Genomic DNA, 10,897 nt, shown 5'->3' with positions numbered 1-10,897 from the left:
GGGCAACATGGGGAGGAACTTGACAAGTGTCCTTGCTGCCTCTTCAAGCTGGGGCTTCCCTTGTGTGTGTGTATGTGTGTGTGTGTGTGTGTGTGTGTTCTCTCTCATCCCCCCCCCTTGTAGACTCTCCTCCCTCCTTGTAGGGATCTTTGTGACTTTGGATGAGCAAGTCCCTTAGTCATCAAGCATGACTAAGCACTTGAAGTAGGGGGTGTTCCCACAAGCATCTCAGGCAAGCTTCTCAAGGCACCTCAAGCACCTTAATCATGCACCAAGTCAAGCACCTCATGCATGGAGCCAATCAAGCACCTCAAGCATCTTAATCAAGCACCTCAAGCATGACAAGCACCTCAAGCAGGACAAGCACCTCAAGCACGACAAGCACCTTGAGCTTGGGCCGGGTTCCCACCTCAAGCTCAGCCCTAGCTTACCTAAGGTCAAAGGACTTTTACACACATTATTGGAGGTCTTCAATGAAGCTAACCCTAAGGTCTTATGCTCCATTGGTTAGCCTTGCTCTTGATAGACCATCTCCCATTTGGGCCCCTTTACTATTGGCCTCGTGTTGAGATAGATCTATAAGCACATATCTATATCTTAACACTTGTTCCCATTTATTCTCCCACATTAAGTGGTCAATTTAATATGAGAAAATCATTTGGGTTGGTTAGATATTAGATTTTATGACAAAAATCCTCATGAAAAGGCGAATCAGATGATACCAAGATTGTTCACTGCTCCATTTGAAAAAATTCAATTTTGAATTTTTTTGAGGCATTAGAAACACTCAAGGCCCAATATTTACTGGTACACTTTTCAGTAAATCAGAATAAGACACATAAGCAAGATTCTAAAACTATACCAAAAATTTCTCTAAATTGAGGATGGATCCGTTCTTAACTTGGGGGTCAAAATGTTTTGCCTCTAAATTGGCTCCCTAACCATACTTATACATACAAAAGACAAGAGTACGACAGACTACCTATCACGAGCACAAAAAACACAACAAGAGATAAGTTAGTATGTGGAAGACAAGTTTCCACTTATTTTCTCTCTCCCTCATCCACCTTGCTATCCAAGTGGTAAAACGACATAAGGTGGTCATCCATTACTCCTTACTTTGAGTCTCTCTCAAACCCATTTCCCCTTTTCACTTTCAAACTCTCTGAAACCCCCTCCCCCTCAATTTGTCCCCCTCCTCTTTTATGTGATTTTTTTGTGGGTGTGCTCATATGAGTATGTGTACGTTGTATATGTGTGATGTTGTGCACATACATATGTGTACAAATGTGCATGTGCATGTGAATGCATCTATGTATGTGGTTATGAGTGCTTCCACTTATGTGTGGTTGTGTGTGTGCCTATGTGCATGTGTTTATGTCAACATGAATTTCTTTTTCTTTTTGGGGGGGTCTTACTTGTGTGTGTGTTTTGATGTTTTTTAGACTTGTACTTATACACAAAAGAACATAACAGTTTAAAAGAAGGTTGGCTTTAAACAAAAGACAATGATTAGCACAAAAATAACTCAGTCTTTGATTCATTTTTGTACATCATAGTGAGAATGAGGTATCATTCTAGTGTTTTGTGTATAAGATAGTCAAGAACAATTTATTCTAAACTGAAAGAGGCCAAGTTCGACAGTGATGGACGGACAGCAGCTTAGCCAAAAAGATCCTAGGTAAAGATAGAGCCCTCACCTGCATCCATATAAACAAAGCAACAAATTCTTGTATGTGTGTGTGTGCGCGTGCACGCGCACCCATCCTAACCCAGGCACCATACTCAATGAGTCGACAGTAGGCTCATTGAGTATGGACCTACTGCCTCATCAAGTTGATGAGAATAGAATAGTCAAGCTTGGAGCCAAAGATTTGTATCATATCAAAGAATCCATGAGTCTCATTGGAGCTATAAGTGGCAATTATAACAGAGAGGATTATACTCAAGTCAGAGTTTTAAGGCTTTGGTAGCCACTAGAGAATAGTATGGATACTATTCATAGTCAAACCGTCCATCCAAGAGTAGTTCGTTTATAAGTAAAATGTTCTTGAAATCATAAGAATCGAATTAATTACACAAGGGTAAGTAATTTTGGATTAGTCTGTAACCTAAAATCAGCAAAGTCAAAGAATACAATAGCTGTGAGCAGGAATCCGATCTATAGACAAAGATGCACCGCTTAACACCTATCAACCTAACAAAGAATTATAGACAGTGCGTCCATCAAAACCTATAGATAAAATCCTCCAAATCTAGCGTCCTGGTTTCCTAGCTTTCAGAACCTTGTGTTTAAGACGTGTGTGTTGTTGTTTTTGGACTTATACTTATACACAAAAGAGCATAACACTTCAAAAGACAATTGGCTTTAAACAAAGAACAATGATTAGCACAAAAACAACTCAATCTTTGATTCATTTTTGTACATCATAATGAAAATGAGGTATCATTCTAGTATTTTGTGCATAAGATAGTCAAGAACAACTTATCTAAAGTGAAAGAGATCAGGTTCGACACTGATTGACAACAACTTGACAAAAAATGACCAAAAAGATAATAAGTAAAAATAGTCATTACCTGCATCCATATAAATAAAACAACATATTCATTAGCGTTGAATACGTATTACAAGTGTCAACAAACTTGTCCTACTTTAAGCCTTTTTAATTTATACCTACCATCCATGTAATGGTAAATATCAACAAGTATCCATTCTCAGAACAGTAAGTCACAGATGAAAATGACATGTATGTGAGTGCACAATCGTTGCATCCTCTTTGGTATAATAAAACAAATACTTAAAATAAAACTCCCTCTTTGGTCTTGTTTTTCTTCTAACTTTACATCTCCACCTCCACCCGCCTTTAAGGCTGGTTCTTAAATCGTTCGTTCGCAACAACATGCAACACATACTTGCGAACTTCGTGTGAACACATGCACACATATGCAATGTGGACATACACATGTCCCAAAAAGACATGTATATGGCTGTGTGAAAAAACCGAGGAAAAAAATGTCAACAAAGTAACAAGGAGAAGTCCTCAATGAAGGGACAAACTATAATAAGTCTTTTTGAAACAAAATGTTCAAGAGGAAGTCATGAGGCCCTTCAATGGAAATACCCATTTATAAATTAAAGAATTGGATTAAAAAATCTGGGGGCCTTGTTCTTGAAAGGATGTTTTAACATGCCAAAAACTGTTGCGAAAACCTTTAAAAAAATGCACAGGGCCTTTGATTGTCTAATGACTAAGCTCGCTCTCAAGCACAGAGGCATGAAGCTTTTCCAATGTGTGACATATCATGACTAAGCTCACTCTCAAGCACAGAGGCATGAAGCTTTTCCAATGTGTAACATATCATGATTATCTCCAACCGCCACCAAAGACAAGAAGCTAAGGACTGGAATGAGTGAAGACATATATGGCAAAAATAAGCAGCTTGCAGCAAAAGCCCACGCAAGCAAAGGAGACCATGACAACCTAACCCCCTACTCAAGTTGCTCCTACCACAAGGTGGAAGCTGGCACGGCGCAGAAGTGTGTTGAAGATCTCATAAGGGAGCTCATCAGCCCTTAAAAAACAAAACAAAATTTGGAAACCCACTGGGCAATGGAGAGTGAAAAAGAAACCACCTGAACACCCCAACTCGCAGAGGACACCCCCTCCCACACACATACGTGCGTGCAAAACAAGCCCCGTACGCAAGCGCACAAGGAGCAAGGATAAGAAACAATGTGTGTGACCCACTAATCAATGTCCCTCTTCATAGAAATAGAGAAGCAAATGCCAATTACCTCTCACAGTGGGACTATAAACACAAGACTGCTTAGTCAAAACCTCTCTTACAAGAAATTTGAAGAGAGGAAGTTTGACATTATTAACTTGTCATGTGGCACAAATCGACAAGCTTTATTGGACAGTTCAAAATTGCTCCCAAGAGTTCAATGCTTTACCAAGGCCTTATGTAGGCCAAAAGGAAGAAAACTTTTAATGCTGCAAAAGCAGTTGCAGGAGACCTTGCACTCAAAAAAGAGAGAAGAAGAGGAGATAAGTTCTAATGTCGTAGAAACAATTCCAAGAAGCATCAAAGATCTATCCCGAGAGAGAGAAGAAGAAGAAGAAGAGTATTTTAACATCATAGGAAACTATCCCGAGAGAGAGAAGAAGAAGAAGAGAGTTTTAACATCGTAGGAAACTATCCCAAGAGACCTTAAGATCTAGGCGACGAGGAGAGAGAGAGAGAGAGAGAGAGAGAGAGAGAGAGAGAGAGCACCATTTCTAGCAAAACAAAGTAAGAAAGTGATAAACTGCCAAATCACCCAATTTGGGCTAATACTCTTATTAATTTAACTATCGCCTGTTTGATTCAAAATGCAGCAGAGAAGACTGCTTGTTAGCTTGTAGCAAAATGTAATCAATTGAGAGAGAGCCCCTTGCACATGACAACACGGGCATTGGCACTCCCACTAAGAAGCCTTTACACCAAGGGGAGTGACATGTCAAGAAAAACCCTGAACAACAGACATCTGCCTTAGGCAATGCCTTTGATCTGCGAACACAAAAACAAGGAGCACCACTATAAGACTTCAATTGTTCCGTTCTTCATCCGTCAAAGGAGGATCTTCTCCGCTGTCGTTCTATCTGAACGGTGACATGACTTATATTAAACACAACATCACAATACCCTATCACTCTTTGTAGCACAGCATCTGCATCAGCCTCAGAGTAGATAGTGACATGACATGCAAGTAGGGTCTTTCCCATTGTTATTGCCCAAATGTGCAAGTCATGTATCGCAATAACGCCCGGTATCTCACAAAGACCCTTCTCAAGTTTCTTCGCATCTATCTCTCGCGGAGTACTCTCCATTAACACTTCCATGATGTCCCTCAATATTTTGATCGTTGTCCCGAGTACAATCACAGAGAAGAAGAGGGTGCATATCAAATCCACCACTTTCCACTCTGGTTTTGCCCATATAATTGCACCTCCAATCATCACCCCAATACTCTGAATCAAGTCACCCAAGACATGCAGCCATGCCCCTTTCACATTTATATTGCCAGGCTTTAAAGTCCCTCTCTCACCTGACTCTCTTTGCTTAATGTCAATATCCACTTTGAAACCGTCTCTTCTATCCGTTTCTGCAAAAGTACACCTCGGCTCCTCCATTTCAACAAGTGGATGTCTTTCATCTTCATTATGGCCATGATGACTATGGTTGTGATGACTATGATCATGAACAAGGTGACCATGCTCATCCTCATAACCCTGACTGCTTGCATTCTCTTCAATTGATGGCAAAAGACTGCTATGTTTGCTTGCATGCCCATGTGCGTGATTGTGTCCATGCCCATGTCCATCATCATGGTTATGGCCATGATGATCGTGGCCATGGCCATGGCCATGATGCCCAAGCAAGAAAACCATGATTACATTGACAAAGAATCCGAAAGTGGCAACAAGAAACATAAGGCGCCCGTTCACGTCCTCACTGGAATGGATCATTCTGTAAATGGCTTCATACACAATGATGCCAGTGAGAAGCCATATTAGTTGAATTGACAGAAGAGCACCGAGGATCTCCAGCCTGAAAAAACCATAGCTCTGCCTTGGCGTTGCCTCCCAGCTAGAAGCCCAGATAGAAAATAATGATATAGCAAAGCCAGCAACGTCCGATAGCAGGTGAGCTGCATCAGTAAGCACTGCCAGACTATGCGCAAACAGACCCCCTGTAACCTCCACTGCAATAAAAATCAGGCACAAGACAACAGCTAGGACAAGCTTTCTGGTGGCCGTTGACCGATTGTGTGCATCCTCTGCTCGGCTTCTTACATCGGAAAGACCACATCCAGATGCAAGCTAAATTGTCTGAGTCTTTGACCCCATCTTTCCATTCAGGACAGCATGGACCTTCACGGCTACTTTCAAACAACACCTCTGAAGTGCTGCTTCCCATGCTGCATGCAAAAAGAAAAAGCATAGGATTAAGGCATGAATAATGTGCATAGACTGGCCAAAAGAAAGGAAACACTAATAAATAGACTGGAAATCATGAATGATAAAGAGACTATGGTTCTTATTTGCCAACGGCAGTTTGTAGCAGCAGAAGTTAAATGTGTGTATGGATAGCAGAGTGTGCACTATTGAACCTCTGCAGCAGCTGCCAATACCATGCACACCTACTGTAGACAAAAGTTATCAAAACAGTCTCCTCATTGCCGAATTGCTGGTAAGACCTAAATGTAAATTTTACTCTGGCCTCGTGCCCCCACCTCCCAAACAAAAAAAATGATTGTCCCTATGTCTTCGAAAAGAAACTATCAGAGTATTTGAGATAAATTCACTGCTTTATGAGTCTTTGCTCTTTACAATGCCCCAACCTCTTTCCAATTGTGTGCACACCACATACACGGGATTCACCTACTTCAATCTATCTAGCTTGGCAAATCAATGGCCACATACTTCTAATGTACTATACATGCACACATTTCCGAAACAATTTGTCGTGTGTGTATGTCAACATCATAGCAGAGGGAATCTAGGGTGGATGTATCGGAGATGGAAGCCCTCTCTCTGAGTGAATGCCACTGCTGGCCACTCGTACAAGACAGAGGTCTCATTTAAATTGACCAAGGGACCAAATCTGGTCCCTAGTAGGACAAAACCAAGGGGCAACTGCAAAAAGCTGAGAACTTGACCCTGGGAAACCGGTAGGCTGGCATGAGGCAGGACCAAGGGGTCTTGCCTCATGCCAGCCTACAGGTTGGACAAACACGTAGCTCATACCGCCAAAAAAGATACGCCTACCTCAAATACGGTTGGGCACAACCATAAAACAGCCCTCACTCCCTAAACTGCTCTTGGGAGATATTGGGAGCAGACGATGAAACTCTTAACACCCCCTCTCAGCTACTAGACGGGGAAACAATCCAAGGAAGATGGCATGAAGCCTGTGGTAAAGATTTGGTGAAGATATCAGCAGGTTTATCTAAGTAGAACAATATTCGAGTCGAATAGTACCATTCAAGGTCTTCTCATGAACAAAGTGATATTGTATCTCTAAATGCTTGGTCCGGGTATGAAACACCATGTTCCTTGCAAGAGCTATACAACTCTGATTATCTAAATAAATCATGGTCCTCTGCTGGCAGAAAACCAATCTCCAAAAGCAACCTCAATAACCACACTAACATGTAGCACTGCAAACAGCTCGATACTCGGCCTTTGTGGATGATAAGGCAATTAAAGGCTGCTTCTTGCTGCTCCGTGACATCGTTTCTGAGCCAAATGAAAAGGTGTAACCAATGGTCAAATATCATCCATCTAGATCTCCATCCCAATCGGAATCCTCCATCCTTGAAGAGTACTCCTCAAGTCCATACCTCCAGCGGCATACGAATGCTTAAGAACTGTGATTATTTCAAATACCGCAAGATTTGAAGAGCCTACTCCATAGGTGACTTGGCGGGCTTTTCCATAAATAAATTGAGAAGTCCCACCGGAAGACTGGCGACTAAATGAGAGAACCAACTAGCTTGCAACGCTTTGTAGCATCAGCTACATCTAAAGGGTCAACTTCTCTTTGGGATCCATCGGGGAAGAGATCGGTCTGCACTCAATCATACCAAATGCTCTTGCACATAGCTCTACTAAGGGGAAAATATGCCCCCCTCTGTCTACCATATCTCTAGTCTAAGAAAGTAATGAAGCAAGCTAAGATTTGTTAGCCCGAACTCCTTTGCCAAGTTCTCCATAGTATATGTGAATCATGGTTAACTGCAAGCACAAAATGGTCTACATAGAAGATAACAACTGTCACCAATCCTCCCTCTTTGAAAAGGTGTACATCTCGAACGATGAAAAAAATGTTGTAGGAAGAAAGCATCAATTGTCACAAATTGACGACGTGGCATGACCTAAAGGACGAACTCCGGACAGAGAGGGGTCAAATCCCTAGTGAAAGATGCAAAAGAAGGTTTACCAAATTTCAAGTCTTACCGAGTGGCCCAATTTTAGAAGTTCAGTTCCTACCAGGGCTCTGTCCGATGGTAGCTTCGGTATCTCCCAAGAGCAGATCAGGGAGGGGTTGTTTTGCGGCCCTTGCCGTATTTGAGATAGACGTATCTGTCTTTGGCGGTGCACTTCACTGTGATGCTCACCCGGTAGGCTGGCATGAGGCTGGATCCACGTTCCTAGGGTTTCCCGGGGTCAAAGTCTCGAGTCTTCTGCAGTCATGCTACTAAATATGTCTCCCAGGTCACTTTTAGTGAGGTTACATATTTTAGCCATTTATGGGGTCGTGGGGTTTCCAGGCTGAGTAGGGCGAACTGTGGTTTGTCCTATATAGGCAGCCCCCCTCCCCTTTTGTACCATTTGGCATGGTTCTATGCAGATTATCAACGTTTTGGGCCCTCACTGTCTCCCTAGCGTTTCCAGTTTGCAGCTCACCCTCTTTCTAGCGTTTTTCTGCAGGCACATCGATCTCCACTTGCTGGCGTTTCTGCACTTCGATCTCACTCTCAGTCTCTAGCGCTCTCTCTCCCCAATGGCCTACACACCTTCGCGGTGTTGCTACACAGTCGGTGAGATCTGGTGCCCGTTCGATGGGTGGTATACACTAGTGCCTTGATGGCGAGGAGATCCATCGCGATAGATACGAGATCTATTGGCTGCCCGTCATGGCAAGGTGTTTTGATCACGGTTGCAGACGAGTCTCTCATCCGATTCACCTTCTTTCCGCTGCACCTTTGACATGGTATTAGAGCCACGGCGTGATCTTGAATCTGATCGATGATTTGTGCGAGTTTGTGCTGCTGATTTTTCGCGAAGGAAAAGAAGCGGTTTGCTGTTTTTTCTGCCCTTTTCACTCTTTTGGGGTTGATTTCAGCTATAGTGAACAGATTTACAGATTTCTTATCTTCTACTTCAACCTAGTTGCATCACATGCCCAGATTCTCCAACACCACGGAGAAGAGTGATGATTTTGACACATATTCAGCCCATGGTGACGAAGCACACCATGAGGATGGGATCCGCGGCGGTGACAACACCGTCAATGAAGAATGGGGAGATCGTAGGTGATCAACCAAGCCGCCTTTGACTCTTACGAGGTTGGAGGATTCGTCTCGAGCAACTTTCAAAAGCCAAAGGACCCAAAGGGAGCTAAGTTATGGGAGCGTGTCAATGCTCGGATCCGGTCCTTCATTATCCTCAACAGTACACCAGCAGTGATTGGCCACATTTGGCTAATGCAAAATGCGAAGTTGATGTGGGATTGGCTTTCTTCTCTTTATGATTGAGTTTCTCCAATGAAGCTCAATGCGAAGCACACTTCCATGCAAGATCACATCAACAAGATGCAGGAGCTTCAAGAGGAGATATTTCTTATGGGAAAGCTTATCAATTCAGAGGATATGGCCATTCAGCTTTTGGCCCAATTGCTTCCTCGGTGCACCAACTTTTACTCTTCCTTGATTACCAGTGGCCGGCTAAATACTATCACATGGGACGAGTTAATTCCAATGGTTTTGGACCAGGAAGAGCGGTTCAAAACAGAGAAGAAGTCAAGCTCCGAAGCCTTGACCGGTTCTTCCAACAACAACAAGAAGCATAAGGGTAAGAAGAAAAGCACCAACACCAAAGACAAGAAGAGTGATGTCGAGCGTGACGCCTTGAAGGCAGAGCAGCATTGCAACAATTGTGGTGAGAAAGGACATTATTGGAGGAAGTGTCCAAAGCGAGTTGGAGAGGCTCCAACTTCCTCGACGGCAGTAGTACAGTCACTGGCCTTTGTTCATTTGGAGATTCTCCCTTCGACGGACTCTCCGAGCACATCAGAGCCCATGGTGACACATGCCGGTCGAGACAGCCATAACTGGATTCTTGACAGTGGTGCCTCACGGCACATGACACCCTCGAAAGATCTTTTGTCCAACATGCGACGACACCGTGGTACCATCTTCATCAGCGACAAATCTGAAATTCCCATTCACAGCGAGGGTTCCATGGAGCTCATTCCCCACGGTAGAGGGGGTATGCATACCTTCAAAGTACTATATGCTCCAAAGCTGGGATTTCATCTTATGTCAGTGCACGAGTGTGCAAGCTTGGCATGGAGGTGATCTTCTCAGAGGAATCGGTTTCTATACGGGATCGGCAAACCGGTATAGAAGTCAGAGGGGGACTCGGTAGAGAATGGCCTCTAATGGCTCCATGCTCTTTCTTCATCGATTCGGATACCCACACGTGATTTATGGCATTACAGATTTGGCCATTTGAACAATGATGCCCTTCGACTTGCTTTTCGTGAGCAAATGCTTCAAGGCTTACCAAATGTTGGGAGTAAGCATGAAAAATGCATTAATTGCATTCGTGGGAAACAACATCGTAAATCCATCTCGAATTGGAGTTGATTCACACCGACCTTTGTGAACCTATGCACACCCCTTCCCTCGGCAAGGCTCTTTACTTTATGTTATTGGTGGATGACTTTAGCCGCTTTACATGGGCATATTTTCTGCAGCATAAGCACGAGGCATTTGGCCTCTTCAAGAATCGGCGTACTCTTGTGGAGAAGGGAAGCAATCATGTATTGAAGACCATTCGATCAGACATAGGTGGGGAGTTTACTTCCAATGCTTTTATTCAGTTTTGTACAGACCAGGATCGAGCGAGAGCTTGCGAATACCAATACACCTTCGAAGAATGGAGTTGTGAAGTAGAAGAATAGGACAGTGGTAGAGATGGCACGGACCATGCTTGAGCATCGAGATTTACTAAAGTCCTTATGGGCTGAGGCAGTTGCGACAACTGTCCACACCATAAACCGATCTCCAACCTCTTCAGTTCCATACTCTAGTAAGAATATATCTTCATAAGTTCAGAAAAGTCTG

At 43.2% G+C, this 10,897-nt stretch overlaps 1 pseudogene; it reads right to left on the bottom strand.

The window, feature by feature from the left end:
• Positions 1-4,317: 4,317 nt before the first annotated feature.
• On the bottom strand, positions 4,318-6,583 carry LOC147443063 (metal tolerance protein A1 pseudogene; annotated as a pseudogene).
• Positions 6,584-10,897: the final 4,314 nt, after the last annotated feature.

Source organism: Adiantum capillus-veneris, chromosome 14, assembly GCF_014529385.1.
Source record: "Adiantum capillus-veneris isolate H3 chromosome 14, ASM1452938v2, whole genome shotgun sequence".
Classification (NCBI taxonomy): Eukaryota; Viridiplantae; Streptophyta; class Polypodiopsida; order Polypodiales; family Pteridaceae; genus Adiantum; species Adiantum capillus-veneris.
This window is presented reverse-complemented; position numbering and strand designations above follow the sequence as displayed.